The 20468-nt window shown below is 39.9% G+C and overlaps 1 long non-coding RNA gene across 1 annotated transcript; it reads right to left on the reverse strand.

Moving 5' to 3' along the window:
• Positions 1–7116: 7116 nt before the first annotated feature.
• LOC124414843 lies at positions 7117–19977 on the reverse strand. Its single transcript, XR_006930080.1, has 3 exons — positions 19966–19977; positions 14417–14421; positions 7117–7239 (listed from the first exon to the last, which is right to left on the reverse strand). It is a non-coding gene; the product is annotated as an uncharacterized LOC124414843 (long non-coding RNA).
• Positions 19978–20468: the final 491 nt, after the last annotated feature.

The raw sequence follows: 20468 nt of genomic DNA on the forward strand, positions 1-20468 counted from the left end.
AACATTATTCACAGAAGTCTGTATTGGGTATAAAGGCCCTAGGGGTATAGGTATAGCGAATCTCCTCCCTAAATATATTTATTTTGCTCCCAAAACTATTTTTTCCCAAACCTTATCCATTTACCTACAATACTATGAGATTTCAAAATATTTAAAAAACGTACGCCATAGTAGAAAAAAATAAAAACCACTTTTTGGCCAAAATAATTAATTTTCCTCATTTGTTTTGAGTTTTAACTTTGTTACTTTAACGCATATTTACATAAGTTGTATTTATTCACATTAATTATTCCATTGTCAAAACAACAACAATCATTTTTTTGGTGAAGTAAAAAATTGCAACAGTTAAATATTAATAATCAATATGTAATTTTAACGGATATTGCTGGGAAAAACTTTTTATTATAAAATTCAATTATTTATATATTTTTACTAACCTGAAACTTTGTATTGTATTTAGTGTTGGTTGGGCGTAGCCGGACGCTCAGTCTTACTGGACCATTGTGCCCGGGCCCGTTAGGAGCACCCTAGTATGTAAGTAACAGGGCTGGGCCGACCAGCTTGGCAAATTGAAGCAGCCTGCCCACCCCTATTTCCTCAATTTTGCCCTCGCTGGTGTAGCTAGCTCCAAGGGCCTGTTTACGTGGTCCCTCGAGCCCGCAACACCGGGTGATGAGGTAGAGGAAAGTCTCGTACTCCTCTTCCCGCATCCCGGGCACAGGGACTCTGTTCTGAGTCCCAAGTGTGCGAGGTGCCTGCCGGTGTACCAGTGACCGGTAATGAGACCCATCGCGGTTCTCAGCTTGGTCCTGTTTAGTTTGATGAGGGTGGCTGCTAGTGCGTGCGATAGCTCTTCGAATAGGGCCCTCGTATGAGCCATGCCCGGTGTTCTGCCCTAGAGTTCGGCGAAGCGAGCCTCCATCTATTGCTTAGATAGGGATTTTGTGTGGCCCGAAGATAGACCGGTGAGGCAGCCTTCGTTACTCGCTTGGCGTGAGGCTCTCTCTCTGGCCAGGCTGTGTGTCAGCTCGTTGCCTTGGATGCCACTGTGTCCTGGCACCCATATAAGACTCACGCGGTAATTTTTTGCCAGCCATGATAAAACTGTGACCCAGTCCCAGGTCAGCACTGACCATACGACGTATGCGTCCAGGTTCTGAGTGCCGCTCGGAAGTCACTGCAGATATATATGTTTCCCTCTGTAGCCCCTGCTCGGGATGTTTCTGGCACAGGCAAGCAGGGCATACATTTCAGTTTGTAGCGCCAAGGCCGTGGGTCCCAGGGTGAGCGACATGCTTGTCCTTGGTCCCCCGTACCAAAAGCCGGCCTCTGTCCAAGTCTTGGCTTTAGACCCGTCTGTGTACCAAACGAGCCCTTTTGATGAGAGTAAGTCATCTGGGTCGTTAACCCAGGTCTCTCCCAGAGGGTAAATTACCCTGAAAGTGTGGTCAAATTGGAATCTACGAGGGCAGCGGCCTCCGTTCAGTTCCAGAGCCGTCCCCGCCGTCCCTACCCGGTCTAGTATTACCGTGTGTCCCAAACTGGTACGCTTCCAGAGCCCTAGGTGGCACAGGCGTAGCACCGCCTTCTAGACGTCCTCTGGCACCGTGATGTGTAGAGACAGTAGGTCTAGAAGGGCCCTTATGGCAATTGTCGGAGTGGTCCGAAGAGCCCTTATGGTGCCTAGGATCGCCATCCTGTAGATGCGGTATATGCCTTTCGGAATGTGGCCTTGCTCATTGGGGGCCACCACATAAGGAAGGCATAGGTAATTTAAGGTAGTATGATGGCTGTGATTATCCATCGGACTACCCGTGGTTGAAGTCCCCAGGGACCACCATCCTTCTGCACGCCCAGCAGGTGGCCGTAGCTTTCTGTGCCTGGTGGTCAATGTGGGCCCTCCATTTGAGTTTGGGGTCTAGGGTGACACTAACAAAAATTAAAAAGTAACGTTTCGGTTTTGCTAGGATTGATCCTCAGTCCCTGAGATGTGAGCCAGTTCTGTACAAAGTCGAGTGCCTCCTGCATCTTGCTTGTCATAGATGAAAGGTGGTTGCCTGCGACGATTAATACCACGTCGTCAGCGTAACCCACCGCTATCACCTTCATCTTGTCGAGCCCCGTGAGTAGTCCGTCCACGTCCACGGTCCGCACCAAGGGGGAGAATACGCCCCCCTGCGGGCAACTCTGGCCGACTCGGGTCCTGACCTCGGTATCTGCAAGACTGGCGACGACAGTCCTGGTCCGTAGCATCTGCCTGATTCAGTCGACTAGCATAGCGCTTATGCCAAACTTTGTGACAGCCTCACAAAGTGTGTCGAAGCAGATGTTGTCGAACGCCTCTTCAGTGTCCAGGAACACAGTAGGCGCTGCTTTTTTTCGGTGGAGTGGCCCTTCTACCTCCCTTACCAGGTAATGGAGTACCGTCTCTGTTGACCTACCGGATTGGTAGGCGTGCTGTGTCCTCGAAAAGGGGTTCACAGCCAGAGCTCCATCTCTTATGAATCTGTTCACTAGTCGTTCCGATGTTTTCAGCAGGAACGATGATGGGCTGATCGGTCTCCATGATTTGTTGCGGTCATAGGAACGGTTTCCTGTTTTTTGGATAGATACTACCCTGACCTCATGGTACTTGAGCTCATGGGTACGTAGCGTATCACTAGAAACGCCCTGAAGATTCAGTTCAGCCTAGTGATTAGGACCTCGCCACCTTTTTGGAGGAGGGTTGAGAAAATCGCATTCACCCCCAGGCTTTTAAGCCTTTCAAAGATGTCGATGGTCCATCTGATCCTGGCCGTCGTTACAATCTCTCCTGCCGATTCCCAGCCCTGCAGTCAGCGCCCGGTCGGGCCAGCTTGTCGAGAAGATCCCTGTGCTGCGGGCCTGGACCCCGGGAAGTGGACCTCTATTATATGGGTAAGTATGTACCCACTAATGGTAGGGCCTCGGTCTTGCTGCAGAACTCTCTCCAGGCCTCCGTCTTTAATTTTTTGATCAATTTCTTGTACTTCTTCTGGGCAGCCTTGTTGGCCGCCCAGTCCGTGTCCTTGTTTGTTTTAAGAACCCAGTTTAGGAGTTTTCGAGAGCTCGACCTGAGTTTGCCTAGCTCTCCGCTCCACCAGGGGACCTTAGACCTGTTTAACTTGGGCTTTGCGGGGCATGCTACCTCAGAAACTTGGATTATGGGGGATTGGAGGTGTGTTATCTCGCTCCCCACCACGCTAGCGCTACTCGGGTGGGTGCAAGGTCCCTGGAGCCTCCAGCCAAGTTCCTCTTTGTAGGAGGGCCAGTCTGTGACCCTGGGATTCCTGCGCATTCCCGTCGATTCCAACTCAGCTTCCGCCAAGAGGGAGAACGTTATTTGCCTGTGGTCTGAAAGTGTGTCTTCTTCTCGCACCCGCCAGTCGCTGATGAGTTCCACAAGCCTGGTGCTGCAGAGTATCAGGTCGATCACTTCTTCTGTATAGGAAGTGTTGAAAGTTGGTTTGGAGCCCGGCAGTCTTCCTCGCGGTCATTGGGCCGTGGAACGTCAGCTTCGCTGTTTCAGGGGATGAGGGTATCCTGTTACCGAGTTACCCCCTTTCCCTTGTCTGTAGGGTCCACAGCTAGCTGGTGCCCCTGCGGTAACTCCACTGGTACGAGAAACGCACCCAGCAGTGTCCTTTGCGACCCCGCCTTTGCGTTCTCTCGCCTCGCTCTGTTAACCTCGTGGGCCCTAGGTGGACGACCGCTGGCCCTCGCGGTATAGCTTCTGCTCTCTCGTATGGCACCCCTCATGCTCCAGACTGCAGGGCTCGTACCCCCCGGTCTTTGGGCCCGATTGAGCCACGTCATGCGTTGAGGTAGTGGCGCAGGAAAGTCCCGTTGCCGTTGCCGGCGCTGATGCTCTTCCTTGCGGCACCTTCCCGACCTCCCTGCCTGGCGCGGGGTCCTCCGGACCCTTCTTCGTCGCAGGGCAGCCCTCCTTGAAGGAGATGTGCTTCAGGCCGAAGTGGACTAAAAGTCGTCCCCCCCCCCCCCCCCAACGCGTCCCTCAATTGGGCTTCCACTCCAACCGATTAAGAGATATTCGTCTATAAACATTGAATCATCTTAAATATCTCTTAATCGGTTAAAGTCAGGAAAATTTTATCTTAGTACTTCATTATAAAGTGTAAAGTACTCCATAAGAATCTTTGTTAGGATAGTTTATCTAGGTTTTTTTTTGCTTACATAATTCAACCCATTTACAACACAAAAATTCAACAACTTTCTGATTTTTTTCACGCGTTATGTAAATGGAAAATGGAAACCACAAAATAGGTACCTCTAAATATCAATATTTAGAGCTCATACTTGACTGAGATATTAGAATTCTGATGCTCTACCTAAATTTTGATGGAAATTTGAATTTTTTTCAATAACACCTTAACGTACAGTGTAATGTTCCTGGATTTGAAGCTAATGCACTGCACCGTATGCTATACCCGGTATTGAGAAGGGTATAGAGGTGAAAATTGATTAAGGGCACCTTAACCCCTGTTACTTAACCACTGTTACGCTATACTGCTACGGACTCTTTGGTTATTAGGAGAGAGAGCACTCTTGTGGTCGGGAAGCCCTGTGTATCCGCGGCGGTCGCACAATCACTTTATCCCCTTGATGATAATCTATGAGAGGCACCTCTCCTTCTTTTTCCCATCACCCAGCTTTATATGCCGGCTTTCGTCTTGGCCGTCCGACCACTTTCCTCCCCTCTAAACCAAACGAACAGATAAATGAATGAACAATTGACCAGTGTGACAAAAAAAGTGGGACACCCAAAGTTAGAGAGTCGAAGTGAGTCAAAATATGATATCTTGTTGTTAAATTGATTTTATGAGATAGCTGAACATTGAAAAGTCATCAAATTTATTTCACTAGGGGCTTCGCCCCTGCGCACTTCGCGCACCAACCGTTATGGGTTATGAGCCCATGTACCAAGAGAATCGGTGCTTCGCACCTCACACAGCTATTTCTGCTGTGGCTTCAACATGCGTTGCTATGAGTTGAAATTAGAATTTCTGATTTGACAGATTAATCGAACCCAGTTATTTATAATTATATGTTAATTTGTCTATGGGATAAATTGCGAGGAAGGCGGTGCCATGCGGCTGATCGAGTGAAGCTTGTCGCTATCAGCCGCGGTCCGGCAGAGAATGTGGAGTCATGTTCTGCTTGAACTGCTATCTTCATACGTCTTAAAAACGCTAACTTCATGCGTCTTCAAAACGCTAACTTAAGGCATCTTAAAAACGCTAACTTCACGTATTTCCACAAATATTTTTAGTAGATAGAGAGATTAATTAATTTTTTTAATTACTACGAATACTACGGAGCGCTGTTTCTGGACGACCCCTCGTGGTAGCGCTATGCTTTTACTAAAATTCTGGACGGTGTAAAACACATTCACGTTAACCTGGACCACGAAAACTACTGAGCTCTGTCCCTGGACGACGGAAAACACATTCCCGTCATCCTGGACCACGAATGCTACGTAGCGTGGACCACGAAAACTACAGAGCGCTGGTCCTGGACGACAATCAGCATCCTCCTATTGACCTGGACCACAAATACTACGGAGCGCTGATCCTGGACTACGGAAAACACACTCCCGGCAACCTGGACCACGAAAACTACGGATCGCTGGTCCTGGACGACAATCAACATCCTCCTATCCACCTTGACCACGAATTCTACGGAGCGCTGATTCTGGATTGTGGAAAACACACTCCCGGCAACCTGGACCACGAAAACTAAGTGGCGCTAGTCCTGGACGACGGAGAACACATTCTCGGCAACCTGGACCACAAATACTACTGAGCGCTGGTCCTGGACAACGTAAAACACCTTCCCGGCAACCTGGACCACAATAATTTAATAGACTACGGAGCGCTGGTCCTGGACGACGGCAAACACCTCCTCGTCAACCCACCTTAATGCGTATTACAATTTCAATCTTAAAAACGCTAACTTCATTAATCTTAAAAACGTCAATCTAAAAAACGTTAACTTCAAGCGATTAAAACCTTTTTTTATATATATATATATAGATAGATAGATAGATAGATAGATAGATAGATAGATAGATAGATAGAGAAGATAGATAGATATAGATAGATAGATAAGCTACCTTTTTTCCTAAACAAATGCACAAGAGAAACAAATACTCGAATTGTGGACAATAACGAGTTTATCGATTTTTCACTTCAAATCGTGTGGAATTTTATTTTCGATTCACCGATCTTTTCCAAGTATTCATGATTTTTATTAATCGAATAATCTGCCTTTGTGTTATTCGTTTCTTTCCTAATTGAATTGATAGCGTCTTTCGAAAGAAAGGATCAATTGTAAGGGCTGATTAATCGATTAAAGCAAAAAAACTATTAGTTAAAATGTCAATGAAGCTATTAATCAGTCTTTTCAATTAATCATTTGATTGACCGTTTCAATTAATCGATTTCGTTTTCTCGATTGATGGAAAAAAATAATTAATCAAAGTCTACGATTAATCGTATACAGAGAGAGCACATAACGGAGAAACACGTTTGTATAAAGATGCATGTTTGTATACGCTAGACTATGGGCTGACGAGTAGGCAGTTGATTTACGGTAGCCATGATTAAGAACAGAAGTTTGTCATTAAATTTGGGATGCTCAAACCGACGAAAACTTATTCGAATGAATAGTCGAGAATGTCTCATATCAACGTAACAAACATCAAAAATAACACATATGTTTCGATAATGAATACCACATATAGGTCATTCTTTTTTTATAATTGCGTAACACAATCACACGCAATTTATCTTGAAGGGAACACGGTGAGAAAGGAACTCTTGAACCAACGAAATAGATTTTGTTGAAAACCAATCACTTCAATCTAGTTTCTCTTATTTGTCCCAAATACAATGACTAATTCAACAATTTCGATTCGGTTAGTTTATTGAAATGATTTAATCATGCGAATTCCGTGATTCAACGAAAGCCTTTCTTGTCGCGATCGAGTGAAGCATTGAGTCAAGTAAATACCGTTTCACTTGAAGTTTATACCTATATTGTTCCTCCAAGTCGCATGTTCGAGGACAAAAACAATGAGATACTTCATATAAAATACGTACATGAATCTAGCCACCAAAAACTTTACACTGATCGAATTCCATACTTTGTTGATCTAACAGGAGCTTGATTGGCATATTTGGTTGAATCAGTTGCATTAATCTCTTTAAGAGGTAAAAAAAACATGACAAGCTTTGAAACAAGTTGAGAAGATATTCATCGTAAACATCAGTAAACTAGTCCTATAAACGGCCACTAGGCAGTGAACTTTTTCGCCACAAAAATAGCTTCAGAGATAGTTACAAACCCGCGTAGTTTGACTTGGAAGTCAGATACGCATAACGTAACATAAAGTCATCGGACTTAATCCAAAGAAAGCGTAATACCATGTTTCTAATGATAGAAATAAAAAACTATTAGCACATATTCAATTTACACTTCTACATATATACAGCAATAATTCTTCTGGTCTTACCCATTATATATCGGGTGAATTCCACAAAATTTTGTGTCAACGGAATTATAAGTGATGTAATTCGAAGAATACGTTTTGTGCGCTTGAATAACTCTATGAATGTTCAGTCAATGCAAAAGTTCTTGTAACAAATTTCATTATCTGCCTGAACCACTGAACTCTTGACTCAACAAATCGTGAATTAGAACAAGCTGAATTTATTTTAATATAACAATTTTATATTTTTAAATGAAAAGATTGAAGTGCGTTCAACCAATTTAGTCATTTCAATTCATCATTTTCTTGATACAAAAGTAGAATAACGAGGAAAGTTCTGGATACAAATTCCTACTTTACCGACACAGCCCGGCCGTCAAAATTTTTTCAGGGCGGGGCGGTGAGGAGTTATCCCCACCGAGGCCGACGTTATCAACGGTCAAAAAAAATAATCCCCTCTGTACTCTACGTTCCCATCATTTTTGATAAAATTATCTATATTCGTGTTACGTTTTTCCCTTCATCGGTAAAAAATGAGGTGTGCTACCTTTACCGTAGTGTTACACGTTATCATCATCAACGGACGTTGCTTCTTACTATCATCGGAAAAAAATCTCGCGCTCTACCTTTACCAGCACGTATCGAGCAAGATCGAGGCGTAGGCGCGAACTCACGGACTCGTTCAATTCGGCACGAGTCAGCTTCTATCTCACTGTTCTTCCATCCCTCCGGTGATCAGCAAGAAAAGTGGGACGTTGGGAGGTTTACAACAACGAGTTCTCAGAATTTAGGAAGGCAAGCAGATCGTCTGACAAGTATCAACATGTCCGTGAGTGGCCTTAGGGTGTCCCTTATTTAGCACGGTGACGAATTTTTGCCATCCCACCACCCAAATCAACTTCAAATAATTCGAAAGCAATTGCATGATTTTTTCCAGATTTCTACCTCAACTCCGTGATAGTCCGCTTTGTAATCGAAGTTTTGTTATGGAAATAACATAGGAAAAACTTGTTTCCGCAGTAGGCTGGTTCCATTTCAAACCACCCAGCTAGGTCGGGACGAAAAATTCGAACGACTTGTAAATAATTTATATGATTCTTTGGGTAATTTAAGGGGACCCGTATTTGGTCATTTTGCTCCAGAAAAATTTTATCTCTCTGCACGGCTATTACCATTTTTTGTCAAAAACTCGTTTTTACAGATTCCGTAAATTTACTGTTTTTTTTTTTTAAGTGCTATAACTTTTGAACGAATCAACGGATTTGAGTGACTTTTTTTCAAAATGTGCGTATTTTTATCTTCTTTCAGAAAATCACAAATTTAGGAAGATCGACACAAAATCGCCGGAGTTATTCAACGTAATGTAAAATAATCCGAAAAAATTCAACCCCGATTTTCGGGAATTGCATATTTTTTTTTCCTCCTACCAATTTTTTCTCGAATAGTTCTTTAAAGATACTAACTCTTCGCACAAGTTTCGTTAGCGGATTAGTTCTCTAAAAAGAGTTGTGAATTTTTCAATATCACGAATTTTTGATATTTTCAGGTAGCATATATTTTGTACTGTAAATCGATTTCTTTATGTCGCTACATTGTTTCTTTCTGTTTAATACATGTATACGACGAAATAAGTGGGTAGGAGAAGTATGAAAAATCCATTCAAAAATAAGACTTTATTAATCCCAAAACAGTTCAATATTACAATAAACATGAATTCACTATAACTATGTTTGAAGCATTTCATACATCGTCAATTCATTTAAATTGTTGCTTCTTCAACCCAAGGGTGCTGACTTGTTCTTGCAGTAAAGGTACAGTTCGTGTATATATTATAATATCTATTCTATCTATATTAGACTGTATCAAAAAAATTGACTATTTTTTTTTTTTTTTTTAAATATACTGAAAATATTGTTGAGGATACCTAAAAAAGGTGCCTGTTGAAATGGAAGCTCTTAATTTTAATACTAAGAAGTGCCTCATCGCGATTTTTTACTTTCCATGAGAATAACATGGCAAAAATAGTTCTTGCTCCTTGCGATTTTTATAACTAGATAACGACGCGTCGTACAGAGAATTAATATACACGTCTTTGTAGGAAATGAAACGTTCTACAAAAAAGGTCTCTTGTCATTTTACGATAAAATTATTCTTTCAAAAGTTATTTGAGGTCAAACATCAACAAAGGACCTCAAATAACTTTTGAAGGAGTAGATTTATCGTAAAATGACAAGAGACCTTTTTTGTAGAACCTTCAATTTCCTACAAAAACATATTCATGAATTTTCTGTACGACGCGTCGTTTTCTAGTAAAAATCGCAAGGAGCAAGAACCATTTTTGCCATGTTATTCTTATGGAAAGTATAAAATCGCGATGAGGCACTTCTTAGTATTAAAATTAAGAGCTCCCATTTTAACAGGCGCCTTTTTTCGGTATCCTGAACAATATTTTCAGTATATTTCTCAAAAATAAAATAGTCCATTTTTTTAATACAGTCTAATCTATATAGAATATCTATATATCTATTCTATCTATATAGAATATCTATACATCTATATAGACACACAGTTCGTGTCTATATATAATATCTATATATCTATTCTATCTATATAGAATATCTATATATCTATATAAATACGAACTGTACCTTTACTACAAGAACAAGTCAGCACCCTTGGGTTGAAGAAGCAACAATTTAAATGAATTGACGATGTATGAAATGCTTCAAACATAGTTATAGTGAATTCATGTTTATTGTAATATTGAACTGTTTTGGGATTATTATAGTCTTATTTTTGAATGGATTTTTCATACTTCTCCTACCCACTTATTTCGTCGTATACATGTATTAAACAGAAAGAAACAATGTAGCGACATAAAGAAATCGATTTACAGTACAAAATATAAGCTACCTGAAAATATCAAAAATTCGTGATATTGAAAAATTCATAACTCTTTTTACAGAACTAATCCGCTAACGAAACTTGTGCGAAGAGGTAGTATCTTTAAAGAACTGTTCGAGAAAAAATTGGTGAGAGGAAAAAAAAATATGCAATTCCCGAAAATCGGGGTTGAATTTTTTCGGATTATTTTACATTACGTTGAATAACTCCGGCGATTTTGTGTCGATCTTCCTAAATTTGTGATTTTCTGAAAGAAGATAAAAATACGCACATTTTGAAAAAAAGTCACTCAAATCCGTTGATTCGTTCAAAAGTTATAGCACTTAAAAAAAAAAAACAGTAAATTTACGGAATCTGTAAAAACGAGTTTTTGACAAAAAATGGTAACAGCCGTGCAGAGATAAAATTTTTCTGAAGCAAAATGACCAAATACGGGTCCCCTTAAATTACCCAAAGAATCATATAAATTATTTACAAGTCGTTTGAATTTTTTGTCTCGACCTTGCTGGGTGGTTTGAAATGGAACCAGCCAGTATATATGTTGTTGCAAGAGTAATGATACTTAAATAAATGTGTAACGGCGAGGTTTTCGTGGGCATTAGTGCTACTATCTGTAAAAAAATTTATATCATGATACCAGCAAATCTAGACGATTTTGCACTTCCTCTAGATGCAAAAAAGCCAGATTTCGAGGGTGTGCAATTGTCGAGTTTGCGTGGTATGATTATGTGAATTTTTTCCCAGACAGTAGCCCTATTGCCGACTTAAACCTCATGATTACAAATTTTTTTAATATTATTATTTTTACAATAAAATATATACTAAGAAAATTTTTTTTTCCCATGTTATTTCGATAAGAAACTTCCACCCCGAAGCAGACTACCTTAGAGTTGAGGTAAAAATCTGAAAAAATTAGTTAATTGTTTTCTAATTATTTGAAGTTGATTTGGGCGATGGCGCGGAAAAAAATTCGTCAACACCCTGAATAAGGGACACCTGAGTGGCCTGCATCGATCGGCAGAACATTGAAGGTTCGAGATCTGCGATGAACGAATTCATGTACAATAAAAGATTATAACAAATGCATGATGGAAGAAATGCAACTATAAAAGCTGAAAATTTAAATTAGAACATTAGCTTTGAATCGATCCTCCTTTGTTGAAATTACCGCAAAACAATAAAATTACAAGAGCTAATTTTCATATTTTTTAAAAATATTCACAAATTGAAAGACGTTATCCATCAAAAGTCCGAGCTGAACCGAGTGATAGAGAAGTGAGATCGTTTTAAGTTTTCATTGAAGTTGACAGGATGAATGAATTCCTACGATTAATACCTACATACATTAGGGTGTCCGTTATTTCCCAAGTTGGCTTTTCTTCGCTGTTGCCCCCTAAAGTTTTAATTTTTGCCCCCAAAAAAATGTCATACGAAAAAAAGCTCTTAATTTTCATTTTAAACCATGCCACAATCATGGCATTTCACTTTTAAATAACATGGGATTTTTGTAGTCTTTGGAATGAATTTCTTATCTTCGGAAAAAACAACAGTATAGCAATGACCGATGCATATTCTTGTAGGAGATTGAACACTTTACAAAAAAGATTTCTTATAATTTTTTGATAAATCTACTCGTTTAAAAGTTATTCAAGGTTAAAGTAGCGTTCCTGGTAACTTTCATAGTTTTGCAAGTTTTACCACAATTTTCTTTTACATAATCATTAAATTTATGAAGTAATGTTCTAGAAACTATCTGAAACAAGCTTGACAGTTTAAATATCGTAAACGATACCTTGCAATTAATATTAAAACAAGACTTATTATCAAACCCAAACAATTTACCATATACATTTTTTCCACGCTTCTTGACCACCTTCTCCACGAGATAGACGTCTGTCTATTTAACCTTGAGTAACTCCTGCTTGTAGACACCACCAACGATGAGTTGATCTTAGTAGTCTCTCAGCTTGTACGTCACCAGGGTGCTATTTGCTATTTGACTGATCCTGAAAATCTCAATTGCCCAAACAGGGAGTAACCTTTCTCGAAGGCGTTTTTGAATTTGCCAATTCGAACTTTGTCACCAGTTTTGAACTTCGACGGTTTCGAAGGTATCGCTCGAAGCTCTCAGTACGCTTGATGCAATAATAACCTTCCGTTCTCAACGGTAACATCATTTCGTTTCATTCGTATAGTTCGGTGTTTGGTGTTGCGTCTCATCAAGGAATCAAATTTGGAGTTATAAAATTCCGTTCCTCTCTGTCCACATATAATTGCCGTCTTGCGCTTCATCGGTACAGCCCACGCACACTTTGAAACGATGTCTATGACTGTGAGCATGTACTTTCAGCCCTTGTTTTGCGCTGCATATGACGTCATATCAACAAGATCAGCTTGCCAGGTCTCTTCGATGCCGCGAACGTCTACACAATGACGTTGGTAATTTCGTCGTGCCAGTTTATGTAGTAGTAATAGTAATAGTATGTTGCGTGTAGACAGATTTGTGCTTGTTTTCAAGTCAACTTGCAAACTAGCCAAAATTTTTCTGTGGTAGTCTGCAAAACTTTAGACAATTGACCAAAAGTAACGATTTGGTTTTGTGAAAAATTCAATTTCTCTTATCAGATTCACAGCGTTGTTCTCTTCTACAGGGTCGACTATATTGCACAGTCGTTTGTTCGATATATCGTAATGACCCTCAAAAGTTATTTGAAATCCAACAGCTGGAGGACCGTGAGTGCTTGTAGCGGTATTCTTTTTCAACTATCGTCCAAACACGTCGATGCTTATCTCGAGAATAATTGAAAAAGTGATGGAAGTTGGCTAATAAATGATCTCCGCTTTCCGTGATTCTTCGAGAATCGACATTATTTCATTGTTGTGACTTGTATTTTCAACCTCTTGACATGCTGTGAGTAAGCGGACACGTTTCACCAACTCGTTGGCATCGTCCCAGAAAATATAATCTGTTTTAACGCCTTACCGAGTAATCCAAGCCTGAGGTAGTAAAACATCTTTTCCCCTATGCTTCAACTACTGTAACGATACATCTTTTCCTGTCGTAAAAATGATGAGCAGCTCGGTAATTAAACATTGGAATTTTGTATCACAAGGGTTTCGAATAGTCTCCGTCGCGCTATAGTATTCTCTACGAGCATTTGTAGTGAAAACGATGTTTTTGTATTTCTCCTTGTCGTCAGAGGTAACGCGAGCGTTAGCATCGAACAATCTGCTGCTTCAGATTCGATTTCATTTTTCTGCTCATCCTTCATTTCATCTTTCATTTCTTCGTTCACTTCTTCCTTCACCTCTCCTTTGACAGGTCTTACACCTCGAGTAACCTTTACTAATTCCTGCAGCAGGGTAACCGCAGGATTGAAGACATCCTTCGTTTTCTTCTGCATCGACTCTTTTCCCATCTTGAGCAGTCTGTGCTTACAACGAATCGCATTACTCGCTCGAGCAATCTCCTCCGCAAGACTTCTTTTTCCTCGTGACTTTTCTGCATGTTGACACATCTAGCTCTGCAACGATACTGTTTTTTTATTTTTTGATGATGGCGTATTTTATTATTTTAAGCTGTGAAGGCTTCTGTTTGAGATTTCAAGAATTGTGTCCGGGCTGTGAACGTTTTTGCCCACGTTGTGAAGGTTTTTGTCCAAGCGGTGAATGTTTGTGTCTGAACTGTAGAGGTTTTTTTTCCGAGTCGTGAAGGACTGTGTCCGGGCTGTAAATATTTCTTACAGCTCACTCGATAATTGTTGAAAGGCTGTGATGGATTCATCAACAATTTCTAGACTTTTTCTCTAGAAGGGATTAGTTATTTTCAGACCCTCTTTCTGCATTGATTCTTCTCCCGTCTCTAGCAATGTAAGTATGGTATGCTTACAAAGAATCGCATTATTCGCTTGATCAAACTGACGCATGACTTCTTTTTCCTAATGAATTTCCTGCATATAGATAGGACTCATTCGGCAACCAGACTGTTTCTTTTTCTTCGGCGATGATGTATTTTATTCGGTTCTCGTGTTCATGAAATTGTCAAATTCCTTTCTGTATAGACCATAATCGAGCTCTATATCCTTGTCTATGACTACAAATCCATATTTATCACCGTTTCAGCAAGTCATACAAAAGTCTTCGAACTGTGTCTACGACATATCGGTGTTAACATGATCGTTTACACGTGTCTCAGATTTATCTCGTCTTGCTTGAATAAGACCAGCAAGTTGGTGTTGTCGCGAATGAGATGCTTAGGGATTCGAGCGTAGGTCTGACAAAGATAGAAATAGTCTACGTCATGACGTCTACCTATACAGAAGTATTTGCGTATGTTGTACTGCTTCTCCCACGGTACGTCATCGAATACCACGATGGAGTTACGTTGCGCCTCGTTCGATGCAATGACTTGCTTGTGCTCGTTAAAGGGGCAGTACTCAACACGGTTGACAATTTCAAGAACTTGCCTCAGAAAATTGTATTTCGATTGATGGAGAGATTTTGAGTAAACGTACACGTTTTCAAATCTTAAACCATTTGGGTGTGTTATAAGCGTGAATAGCACGTTGGTTTTACCACGGTTGGATGGTGCACAGAATACAGCACATACGCCGCTCGGTAACAGATCACCATGACGGTTGTTTCGTTTTATATTTTGCATATATTTATCAAAGTTCATCGGTGGCAGCGTAATGGATTGTTTATCGAACCACATCTTGAACACGACTGATTGGATCGGCTATAAATGTACCGTTTTTAAACATTTCCCCTCAGTCGATGAGCAGTCATGATTGTGCACATACGTCATCATAAGCGATCCCTTGGGGATAGCCTAGTAAATAGTGCTATCAACAAACTTGCGTTTGAACTGCATGTTTCTGGTTACGAATATTCCGGTCCCGAAATGAAGTTGGCGAAACGGCTCGCGAGAGGCGATTCTGGTATCAATCTTCTTGACGCAGCGTGCAAGGAACACGATGTAGACTATTCAAAAAACCGCGGCAATATTGAATCTAGAAACGTTGCGGATAAAATATTGGAGCCAAGAATGCTTGGAAACGGGTTTCTGCAAAGGACGCGAATTTTGGTGAAAAAGCCACTGCTTGGGCCGTAGCTAATACGATGAAGGCAAAAACAAATTTAGATATGAGGTGCCAGAAACCAAAGAATGTTGTCTTGAAAAAAATCATGAGCGCAGCGAAAAAGTCTATGACTCCGAGTAACAATGCGAGAACAGTCATTAGATCCGCACTCAACGGTGCTCGTGAAGCTATCAGAAAAGAAGTTGGTAAACTTAACGTGTGATCACTACACATCCGACCGGTACCCTCAAAAGTTGGTGGATTTTTACCTCTTCTTGAACCTATTTTTTGCTGGCCTTAGTGCTACGAGTGCTTCAGCTGGAGATGCGACAGGTACAGCGAAGGCTGTAAATGACACAGCTTCGGCTGGCACTGCCACAACGAACACTCAAAAACCTAATTATGTAACAATTTTGGGCTCATTTTAGGCTGATTAAATTCCACAATGCCGAATTTCATGCTCTTCAAAAAACCGCAAACAACGGTGGCGGTGCTAAGTTGACGTTAAGCCAGCACCGTCTCACCGAAAACAAAACAACGAAGAATAATTTCGAAAAAGTGATTGTGTGAGAATTTTAGGCTCATTAAGGGTAGAAAAAATTCAGGATTTTAATATTTCGACGGTACCTACGTATCCATAGAAACGACTCTTAAGATTTCCGCATCTGCATTTTTAAATATTTGATCAGCAGTAACGTGCAGGTTATAAGTCACAAAGATGTCCAAGGACACTTTTTTGGAGATTATTGGTTCTCTGGATGGGCATTTAGAAAAAAATTCGGATATAATTTAAGGTTTTTTTTTTGCAATTTTCATACTTTGGATCGCAGTACTTTAAATCACTTACATCACTGTAGAAAAAAATTTTCAATGAGCTTTTTTTGTTCCTCTTTCGATTCTCTAAATGCAAGTATCCCTACCCCCCTCCTATCATGTTTCCATGCGTTTTCTTTTCGCTGATATAAAAGAAAACCGAAATATCGACCATTTTAAATTATACTTTCTTTTTGTTGTTCTTGCAAATTTGACAACTAAAAACAGTAATTTTTGCCATCATAAGAAAGTTAGATTTAGCCTATAAGAGTTCTTTTTCGATTTGTATTGTTTAAAAAATTCCCAAGTTTGAAAGATTCGAATTTGGAATCGAAAAAAATTAAAAAAGATAGAAAAATATTCCTATAAAGCAAGTAAAAAAATGGTATTCTTATAAACCTTTGAACATGAAACAAAAAACAGGTACTAGATAGTTATAAGAGGAACGAAAAAACTCTTCGAAACATTTCTCTCAGAGTTATACATCAAGGTGTACCACGATCCAAAGCATTAAAATTGCACGAAAACACTTTAAATTAAATGTAAATTTTTTTTTGAATTCACGTCTAGAGAATCCTTTAATGTCCAAAAAGACCTTGGACGTTTTTATCTGAGACTCATAGCTTGCACGTTACGGCTGACGTGCCGCTAGCGCCCTCCCTTATTCTCTCGCTCGCTCTTCCGCTCGCCCGCTAACCGGCCCCGACTTGGTCTTGCGACCTCCTCGTGCCGTTTAGGGTGACCCCGGTGACCTGCATGGACTTGAGGAAAATGAATTTCCCGGGAGGTCTATAGCCCTCAAGGAGAAACTCTTTAAGGCTGAATTGGCGTTACATACACGACAACACGTATTACGTACTCGAGTATGCTCGTGGGCGAGCGTCGAACCGCGAGCGAGATGTTAAACCAGTAAGATCGCTTGAATCGGCAATAACATTCAATTTCACACCAATAGTGTTTATTTCATAGTCACTTGAGCAATTAAACAGGTCGCCTTTCGTCTCAATAATCGGTGGTGTCTCAATTTTGCAATATTTCGCAATAACTATTTTATGTGGCATTTTGATAATAACTCTCGCTTACAATATTTTACATTTATTCACGTAACATTTTGACTTATAAACTGAACATAATAATTTTGTACCGTAACTAAATTTATCGTAACATGAACTTAAACTAACTGAATTGAAGAACGAAAGCAACTCGAGACCCGATGTTTCTTACGTCGCGACTAAAATATAAACATAAACGTGCTAGGACTTTCCCTCATCGAGTCTTTTAAACAGTAATTTGTTTATTAATAAATTTTTATTTTTTTTATCATCACGTTTCCAACAATACCATAATCTAAATTTTGTTGGAAGGAATTTTTGAACACATCTTTTTTAGTCGTTTCAAAAATCAAAAGCTCGATATTATCAAAATTTCATTATGTCCCCCCTTAAGGTGCCGCTGATGTGACTTGAAAATATCAAATCGTGACGTCATAAATACGTGCAGCGCCTCTGAACGTTGAACGGTGAACTAAGGCCGCTGATTTCATTGGCTTGTTCTGTTAGATCCAACCAATGATGTCAGTTACAGATCGGAACATACTTCTTGTGGACCATAAACGGGCTGCTGTCACATGAAAAACGCGTATACGAATCGAGCCATGTTTACAAAAAAATAACTGATAGTATAAGTTTTCCCGGATAACGTGTGTGCTTTTGTACGTGTGAATCTCCCTGGCGAGGGTGAAAGAAATTTTGGAACAGTGCAATCAGTGAATATTCAACATGCGGTAGCTCCGATCGGCCATGTTTGTTGTCGCGTGATTGTATTCACTTCATCATTCTTTATTATAAACATTATCAGCGATTTGCCTGAGCAGTGACTGAGATTCACACGTACACTATTATTCAAGCTACGATTTAAAATATTTCCGAGTAAGAATCATACTGTCGTTATCACAGGATTTGTATAGGCGTTTTCACCCAATTTCCCCGCTTCGAAACGGACACTTGCATCTGAAATTTCTAAGCGTTGAGCGATATAAACATGATACCTAATTTAATGAGGTCAGTGTCACACTTGCAATCATGCATGATTCATTTACGTAAACGATATCGGGAACGTCGTCGATTCTCGAAGCGCAATATTTGCCGCCAATCGAGCTTGCTGCTAATAAAAATTATGCTCCCGGTCTCGTAGAATTGTTAACCTTCAATTCTATTCCAAAGGTTGATGTCAGTCACTATAAAATGTGCATAGCAGATAAAGTAACTACTATTCCTACCGATAGCTACGAAATTGAAGATATTGAGACATACATTCAAGATGCTTTAAAAAATGCTGAGATTGTGATCAGCATCAAGCCCAACAATATTACGTTGTGGAGCGGAATCAAATGTAGCCACGTCGTAAATTTTTAACCTGTTGATTCCATTGGTCGGCTTCTCGGATTCACATTGTGACAATATATGTATATGACACATACAGGGTATGACGCTCAGCTGAGCGGTGAACACGCTCAGCTAGTCAGTCGGTCCATAGACGTGACACAGTGAAGACAGTATATTAGAACTTGGCAAAGTCACTAGATTTACGACGATTTGCAGTATATATTTTCTATTTTTTTTTCTATTTATATAAACAAATATCTACGCCTATGTCCCAGTCTTGAATAATTTGCAACGACCCTGTTGGGAAATATATACAAAAAAATCAACTGATCACGGACCGACTCGACAAACGAAAGATACGTTATCGAAAAGACCATTTTATACAATTTTTGTTATTTTATTTCTTTCTTTATTTATTTATTTATTTTTTGTTATTTATTATTATCAATGTTTTGTTGTTATTTTGATGTGTATGTGTGAGTGCTTTTATTTTTACAATATATTTATTTAATTTTGCTATTTACACGAACCTAATTTTGTTTTATCTATACACATAAATATCTGCGTATTTTTATTCCTTTATTGTTTTATTTATTTATTTTTTGTTTTGTTCTTAGTTGTGACTTGACATTTTATTATTTAAATTTTGTACAACAAATCTATTACAACATCACGTATATTGGCAGCTAGAAAAACTCACCAATCAAATATGCCTGTAGCCATTCTCAAGTTCAACGAGTCGCGAGTCGAATGTAGCATTACAACAAATGCCTAAATCAATGAGCGCAAAGTGTATACTATTCACAATTTTTTCCCGATCGTTCCGCCAGAATATAAGATTGTGGAAGCGCCCTCGAACGTCATTTACCTTCCGAGTGCCTTCAGGACCATAGATTGTATACAGCTTCGGTTAGTCAATCAAGACGGCAGCCTGGCTAATTTTCGTGGTGAAGTTATAACTGTGAGACTGCACATCAAATCGCAATAAAAAGATGGGTATAACAGTGTGTGTATAACAGATTACCCAATAAGAGTTACATTAGTAAGTCTATATGTCCCTGTCAAGTGAGCCAAGTAAGACAAATAAAATTTCGATTGTGCTGTTTTGTTATCTGCTACGTCCCGTGGAGGAGGAAATCTTGAACATTCAAACGCCTGTCATCTTCGATGAGTCAATCGCGCACCTAAAAATACGTGCGTACAAATCTTATGCATCATCAAGTTTCGACAACAGTAATGAGATTTGCATCACCACTCAAGATCGGAATTCATGCACATTACCGAGCAAGACTTTACTGCATTTCTCTTGAAAATTGGTTAATTCTGACGGTACTGCAACAGCAATCACATCATTGGTCAATAATGCCATCTGCCATTTGTTCGAGAAGGTACGGTACGAACTAAACACTGTACACGGGAGGAAAGGGATTCTTGAACCAACCAAATAGATTTACATGGAGTCCATTAACTTGAACCTAGTATCCCTTATTTTTCCGAATACGATGACTTCAATTCAACAATTTCGATCTAGTTGTTTGTCAAAACGATTTAGTCGGACGAATTCCTTGGTTCAACAAAATCTTTTCTTGTCATGATCGAATGATGTATTGATTCCAGTGATCCTTTTGATGTGTTTCCGAAATTCATTCAATAATCCTATCATTCCTTTCAAAGTTTATGTATTGCTCCTCTAAGTCAGATGTTCATTGACAGAAACAATTAGGTACTTATAATAAAATAAGTACATGAATCTTGCCC

The sequence above is a fragment of the Diprion similis genome, chromosome 14 (assembly GCF_021155765.1).
Source record: "Diprion similis isolate iyDipSimi1 chromosome 14, iyDipSimi1.1, whole genome shotgun sequence".
NCBI classification, from domain to species: domain Eukaryota; kingdom Metazoa; phylum Arthropoda; class Insecta; order Hymenoptera; family Diprionidae; genus Diprion; species Diprion similis.